The 7,500-nt window shown below is 55.5% G+C and overlaps 3 non-coding genes across 3 annotated transcripts in view; all 3 read right to left on the reverse strand.

Moving 5' to 3' along the window:
- LOC126118375 (large subunit ribosomal RNA) overlaps positions 1 to 1,478 on the reverse strand; it is a 4,222-nt gene extending 2,744 nt beyond the window's left edge. The window contains exon 1 of the ribosomal RNA XR_007525800.1: positions 1 to 1,478. This exon is cut by the window's left edge and continues 2,744 nt beyond it. This is a non-coding gene — a ribosomal RNA (large subunit ribosomal RNA).
- A 188-nt stretch (positions 1,479 to 1,666) lies between these two features.
- LOC126118345 (5.8S ribosomal RNA) lies at positions 1,667 to 1,821 on the reverse strand. Its single transcript, XR_007525775.1, has one exon. It is a non-coding gene; the product is annotated as a 5.8S ribosomal RNA (ribosomal RNA).
- Positions 1,822 to 2,172: 351 nt separating this feature from the next.
- Positions 2,173 to 4,081, reverse strand: LOC126118359 (small subunit ribosomal RNA). Its single transcript, XR_007525786.1, has one exon. It is a non-coding gene; the product is annotated as a small subunit ribosomal RNA (ribosomal RNA).
- Positions 4,082 to 7,500: the final 3,419 nt, after the last annotated feature.

Below are 7,500 nucleotides of genomic sequence, written 5' to 3' on the forward strand. Positions count from 1 at the left end.
GTTCTGCTTACCAAAAGTGGCCCACTTGGCACTCCGATCCGAGTCGTTTGCTCGCGGCTTCAGCATATCAAGCAAGCCGGAGATCTCACCCATTTAAAGTTTGAGAATAGGTTGAGGTCGTTTCGGCCCCAAGGCCTCTAATCATTCGCTTTACCGGATGAGACTCGTACGAGCACCAGCTATCCTGAGGGAAACTTCGGAGGGAACCAGCTACTAGATGGTTCGATTAGTCTTTCGCCCCTATACCCAGCTCCGACGATCGATTTGCACGTCAGAATCGCTACGGACCTCCATCAGGGTTTCCCCTGACTTCGTCCTGGCCAGGCATAGTTCACCATCTTTCGGGTCCCAACGTGTACGCTCTAGGTGCGCCTCACCTCGCAATGAGGACGAGACGCCCCGGGAGTGCGGAGGCCGCCGCCCCGTGAAGGGCGGGGAAGCCCCATCCTCCCTCGGCCCGCGCAAGGCGAGACCTTCACTTTCATTACGCCTTTAGGTTTCGTACAGCCCAATGACTCGCGCACATGTTAGACTCCTTGGTCCGTGTTTCAAGACGGGTCGTGAAATTGTCCAAAGCTGAAGCGCCGCTGACGGGAGCGATTATTCCGCCCGAGAGCATCCCGAGCCAACAGCGGCGCGGGTCCGGGGCCGGGCCAGGTAGGTCCGTCATCCGGGAAGAACCGCGCGCGCTTGCCGGGAGCCCGAGCGCCCAAAGGGGCGAATCGACTCCTCCAGATATACCGCCGAGCAGCCAGCCAGGACACCGGGGCTCTGCCCAACAGACGCGAACCGAGGCCCGCGGAAGGACAGGCTGCGCACCCGGGCCGTAGGCCGGCACCCAGCGGGTCGCGACGTCCTACTAGGGGAGAAGTGCGGCCCACCGCACACCGGAACGGCCCCACCCCGCGGCGAGTGGAAAGGCAACCGGACACGACCCCGCCGCGGATTGCTCCGCGCGGGCGGCCGGCCCCATCTGCCGAGGGCGGGAGCCAGTGGCCGGATGGGCGTGAATCTCACCCGTTCGACCTTTCGGACTTCTCACGTTTACCCCAGAACGGTTTCACGTACTTTTGAACTCTCTCTTCAAAGTTCTTTTCAACTTTCCCTCACGGTACTTGTTCGCTATCGGTCTCGTGGTCATATTTAGTCTCAGATGGAGTTTACCACCCACTTGGAGCTGCACTCTCAAGCAACCCGACTCGAAGGAGAGGTCCCGCCGACGCTCGCACCGGCCGCTACGGGCCTGGCACCCTCTACGGGCCGTGGCCTCATTCAAGTTGGACTTGGGCTCGGCGCGAGGCGTCGGGGTAGTGGACCCTCCCAAACACCACATGCCACGACAGGCGGCAGCCTGCGGGGTTCGGTGCTGGACTCTTCCCTGTTCGCTCGCCGCTACTGGGGGAATCCTTGTTAGTTTCTTTTCCTCCGCTTAGTAATATGCTTAAATTCAGCGGGTAGTCTCGCCTGCTCTGAGGTCGTTGTACGAGGTGTCGCACGCCACACCGCCAGCCGGCTGTGCACGCTACCGAGAAAGTACCGGTATGCGAACCGCCAGGCGACGGGCGCGCATCGCACGTTTGAGGAGACGCGGCCGGCCCCACAGGCGGCCACGACACTCCCAGGTCTCCGAAGCGGGACAAACGCCGCGCGCTTCAGTATACGTAGCCGACCCTCAGCCAGACGTGGCCCGGGAACGGAATCCATGGACCGCAATGTGCGTTCGAAACGTCGATGTTCATGTGTCCTGCAGTTCACATGTCGACGCGCAATTTGCTGCGTTCTTCATCGACCCACGAGCCGAGTGATCCACCGTCCTGGGTGATCTTTTTCATTTAGTTTCCACTGTCTCTTTCAAGACAGTTGCATAGGCGGGACTGAGGCGTTTGACGGCCCCTGTTCCAGCATTCCTGTGTCCAACGGCCTCACGGCCGATGGGCGTCGTACGGCTCCACACCGGAGCGGACAGGCACTCGGGCGAAAGTCATTCAAAACCGGCGCGAGGCGCCAGGTGCCGCAGGCCAGCCGCTCCAGAGCTTCAGCGCTCGTACCACACAACATTTCCGTTAGTTTTGAGAGGCACGCGTGGTTCCGCACGCGGCGCACGGCTGCTGCCGTACAGGTAGCGTGTTGCGCGACACGACACGCACATCGAAAGACATGCAGTCTAGTCGGTAATGATCCTTCCGCAGGTTCACCTACGGAAACCTTGTTACGACTTTTACTTCCTCTAAATGATCAAGTTTGGTCATCTTTCCGGTAGCATCGGCAACGACAGAGTCGATGCCGCGTACCAGTCCGAAGACCTCACTAAATCATTCAATCGGTAGTAGCGACGGGCGGTGTGTACAAAGGGCAGGGACGTAATCAACGCGAGCTTATGACTCGCGCTTACTGGGAATTCCTCGTTCATGGGGAACAATTGCAAGCCCCAATCCCTAGCACGAAGGAGGTTCAGCGGGTTACCCCGACCTTTCGGCCTAGGAAGACACGCTGATTCCTTCAGTGTAGCGCGCGTGCGGCCCAGAACATCTAAGGGCATCACAGACCTGTTATTGCTCAATCTCGTGCGGCTAGAAGCCGCCTGTCCCTCTAAGAAGAAAAGTAATCGCTGACAGCACGAAGGATGTCACGCGACTAGTTAGCAGGCTAGAGTCTCGTTCGTTATCGGAATTAACCAGACAAATCGCTCCACCAACTAAGAACGGCCATGCACCACCACCCACCGAATCAAGAAAGAGCTATCAATCTGTCAATCCTTCCGGTGTCCGGGCCTGGTGAGGTTTCCCGTGTTGAGTCAAATTAAGCCGCAGGCTCCACTCCTGGTGGTGCCCTTCCGTCAATTCCTTTAAGTTTCAGCTTTGCAACCATACTTCCCCCGGAACCCAAAAGCTTTGGTTTCCCGGAGGCTGCCCGCCGAGTCATCGGAGGAACTGCGGCGGATCGCTGGCTGGCATCGTTTATGGTTAGAACTAGGGCGGTATCTGATCGCCTTCGAACCTCTAACTTTCGTTCTTGATTAATGAAAACATACTTGGCAAATGCTTTCGCTTCTGTTCGTCTTGCGACGATCCAAGAATTTCACCTCTAACGTCGCAATACGAATGCCCCCGCCTGTCCCTATTAATCATTACCTCGGGTTCCGAAAACCAACAAAATAGAACCGAGGTCCTATTCCATTATTCCATGCACACAGTATTCAGGCGGGCTTGCCTGCTTTAAGCACTCTAATTTGTTCAAAGTAAACGTGCCGGCCCACCCAGACACTCAATAAAGAGCACCTTGGTAGGATTTCAACGGGGTCCGCCTCGGGACGCACGAACACGCACGAGGCGGTCGCACGCCTTCGGCTCGCCCCACCGGCAGGACGTCCCACGATACATGCCAGTTAAACACCGACGGGCGGTGAACCAACAGCGTGGGACACAAATCCAACTACGAGCTTTTTAACCGCAACAACTTTAATATACGCTATTGGAGCTGGAATTACCGCGGCTGCTGGCACCAGACTTGCCCTCCAATAGATACTCGTTAAAGGATTTAAAGTGTACTCATTCCGATTACGGGGCCTCGGATGAGTCCCGTATCGTTATTTTTCGTCACTACCTCCCCGTGCCGGGAGTGGGTAATTTGCGCGCCTGCTGCCTTCCTTGGATGTGGTAGCCGTTTCTCAGGCTCCCTCTCCGGAATCGAACCCTGATTCCCCGTTACCCGTTACAACCATGGTAGGCGCAGAACCTACCATCGACAGTTGATAAGGCAGACATTTGAAAGATGCGTCGCCGGTACGAGGACCGTGCGATCAGCCCAAAGTTATTCAGAGTCACCAAGGCAAACGGACCGGACGAGCCGACCGATTGGTTTTGATCTAATAAAAGCGTCCCTTCCATCTCTGGTCGGGACTCTGTTTGCATGTATTAGCTCTAGAATTACCACAGTTATCCAAGTAACGTGGGTACGATCTAAGGAACCATAACTGATTTAATGAGCCATTCGCGGTTTCACCTTAATGCGGCTTGTACTGAGACATGCATGGCTTAATCTTTGAGACAAGCATATGACTACTGGCAGGATCAACCAGGGAGCTGCGTCAACTAGAGCTGAGCAGCCGGCCGCCCGGGAGTGTGTCCCGGGGGCCCGCGCGCGAACACGCAAGCGTCCGCTCAATTATTCTGCAAACAGGAGGAGGCTGGGCTCCCCTGCACAATACACCTCGAAACCCTCTCAGGTCCCGGCGGCGCGCAGCGCCGTCCTAAGTACTTGGTCGGGTTCGAGAGAGGCGCAATCGCCCGGAGTTAGGCGAGTAGACGCTTTAGGTGCGACCACCCGTGCTCCCAACTGAGCTTGCCGCTGCCGACAGAGGCCCGGGAGCGTGCTGTCGTGGCATTGCCGGCGGGAGACAACACGCGCCACCTACGGTGACCGGCAGCTCCAACGCCAGCGCCACAGAAGGGCAAAGGCCCCACGTGGGTGCCGAAGCGAACTCTCCCAGCACAGCGCACGTGCCAACACGTCCGCACAACTGCGATACAAACCACCAGCGAGAACCGCTGGGGCGACCGAGCAGCAGACGGCGTCGCGGCGCCGAGTGCCGGGCGGCGGCGCATCCTCAACGCACACAGTCCTCAATCGGACCAGCACACTGCAGATGTCCACCGCGCTTCGCACCGGGTCCGCGAGGACCCACTTTGGCTGCACGGCGCCGCGCGCAGGGTGCCCCGGCGCGCAGCTGCGCCGCCTGCCGCGTCCGTCGGCCGGCGCGCCTGCCACTGGGCGCCCCCACCAGCCGGCTGTAGCGCGTGCGCCCACGCACCGCGCGGCCAGCACGCCGGGCGGCCCCCCCTCACCGGCCGGGGACAGTCCCACCCACCCACAGCCGCGTATCGCTTCACACCCAGATTCACATTCACGTTCGTTGGTATGGTGGGGACCGCTTCGTAGCTGTACCGATCGTTGCCCTCACAGATGTACCTCCAGCAAGATCAACCGCACCACAACGGGTTACCAGTTGTTCATTTGCGTAACGTCACCAGTAAACGTACACGTCCATCCCCGTTTGCAAAGTCAACTATTATTGCATGCCTGCCTGTCAGGTGTCAAGACACACTACATTCGCTCACATCCACGCAACAAAATGTGCCCGACTAGAGGGCACGTGGAAGGTGCCCCCGTACATATGCGATCTCCATTGCGCGACCAACTGTCAACCGGCCTCTGTAGCATGTCGCAGATGTGGAACGCGGGGCACCGTGCTATCACATTGTGTGAGAAGAGACTACTACGTCTGCATACACGCGCCACTACATGAACAGACGGCTCATGCTGATCGCCATCCACTGCGTCCATTACTCCCACACGTCTCTATGGCGTACCACACTGCAATGCAGCTGTTATGGGGAGATGACACATAGCTGTGTACACAACATTCTGAGCCGGTTGCGGTTGGACAACAATACATTAATGTAACGTGTCATATGCCAATTACAGAGCAGGGTAAGGCACAACGTGGGTTAGGTTAAGGCACAACGTGGGTTAGGTTAAGGCACAACGTGGGTTAGGTTAAGGCACAACGTGGGTTAGGTTAAGGCACAACGTGGGTTAGGTTAAGCCACAACGTGGGTTAGGTTAAGCCACAACGTGGGTTAGGTTAAGGCACAACGTGGGTTAGGTTAAGGCACAACGTGGGTTAGGTTAAGGCACAACGTGGGTTAGGTTAAGGCACAACGTGGGTTAGGTTAAGGCACAACGTGGGTTAGGTTAAGCCACAACGTGGGTTAGGTTAAGCCACAACGTGGGTTAGGTTAAGCCACAACGTGGGTTAGGTTAAGCCACAACGTGGGTTAGGTTAAGCCACAACGTGGGTTAGGTTAAGCCACAACGTGGGTTAGGTTAAGCCACAACGTGGGTTAGGTTAAGCCACAACGTGGGTTAGGTTAAGCCACAACGTGGGTTAGGTTAAGCCACAACGTGGGTTAGGTTAAGCCACAACGTGGGTTAGGTTAAGCCACAACGTGGGTTAGGTTAAGCCACAACGTGGGTTAGGTTAAGCCACAACGTGGGTTAGGTTAAGCCACAACGTGGGTTAGGTTAAGCCACAACGTGGGTTAGGTTAAGCCACAACGTGGGTTAGGTTAAGCCACAACGTGGGTTAGGTTAAGCCACAACGTGGGTTAGGTTAAGCCACAACGTGGGTTAGGTTAAGCCACAACGTGGGTTAGGTTAAGGCACAACGTGGGTTAGGTTAAGGCACAACGTGGGTTAGGTTAAGGCACAACGTGGGTTAGGTTAAGGCACAACATGGGGGTAGATTGCGGTAGGCAAGCAACGTGGGTTAGGTTAAGGCACAAACGTGGGTTAGGTTAAGGCACAACATGGGGGTGAGTAGATTGCGGTACAAAATTGCGTTAGCATTGCGGTGCAAATTGCGTTACATTGCGGTGCAAATTGCGTTACATTGCGGTGCAAATTGCGTTACATTGCGGTGCAAATTGAGTTACATTGCGGTGCAAATTGAGTTACATTGCGGTGCAAATTGAGTTACATTGCGGTGCAAATTGAGTTACATTGCGGTGCAAATTGAGTTACATTGCGGTGCAAATTGAGGTAGGTTAAGGTGCAACACAGGTTAGGTTAAGGTGACATAGGTTAGGTTAAGGTGACATAGGTTAGGTTAAGGTGACATAGGTTAGGTTAAGGTGACATAGGTTAGGTTAAGGTGACATAGGTTAGGTTAAGGTGACATAGGTTAGGTTAAGGTGACATAGGTTAGGTTAAGGTGACATAGGTTAGGTTAAGGTGACATAGGTTAGGTTAAGGTGACATAGGTTAGGTTAAGGTGACATAGGTTAGGTTAAGGTACAAACTGGGTTGTGTTATGGTACACATTGCGTTGTAGTACAGTACACGTTAGGTTTGGGTACGGTACACAATGTGGTATGGGATGGCGTGTTGTGGGGGGGGGGGGGGGGTGAGGTTCGTTGATATCGACCGTAGGACGTGGATGCCCGAGGCAGCGTCAGTGTGTCAAAGGAGTTATGTCACGTCGGGATGCGCTTTCCGCCAGTGAGAGGGGGGGGCGAGCCGTGTCTGTGGTTGCGGCAGACCTGTGTGTTTCATTCCTGCCAGTGTGTTTGTGCTGTAAGACGAGGCAGTGTGGTGATGTTGGGTGCACCCCTGTGTAGGACATGTGTGGGTGTTGGTGGCTTATCTGAGCAATTGTGGTTGTCGGACGAGTGGGATATTCTGTTTTATGATTGGACCTCCTGGCCTGGTTATCATAGTCTGGTTGGTGTACTGTGGCGGATAGGATGCACCGGACGTTGGTCCATGCCGGTGCTTAATTATTGTATCTGTGTTTGTTACAGGCAGAGAGTAGTGTGTGATAGAGTGTGTGGGTGATAGAGTGTGCGGGTGACGTGTGGTTCGTTTTGTTTGCACAGACGTTCAGCATGTATAGGGGCATTTGCGTATTTGATCTATCTATGTGGGCCTGCATAGTTTACT

Source organism: Schistocerca cancellata, unplaced genomic scaffold, assembly GCF_023864275.1.
Source record: "Schistocerca cancellata isolate TAMUIC-IGC-003103 unplaced genomic scaffold, iqSchCanc2.1 HiC_scaffold_351, whole genome shotgun sequence".
NCBI classification, from domain to species: Eukaryota; Metazoa; Arthropoda; class Insecta; order Orthoptera; family Acrididae; genus Schistocerca; species Schistocerca cancellata.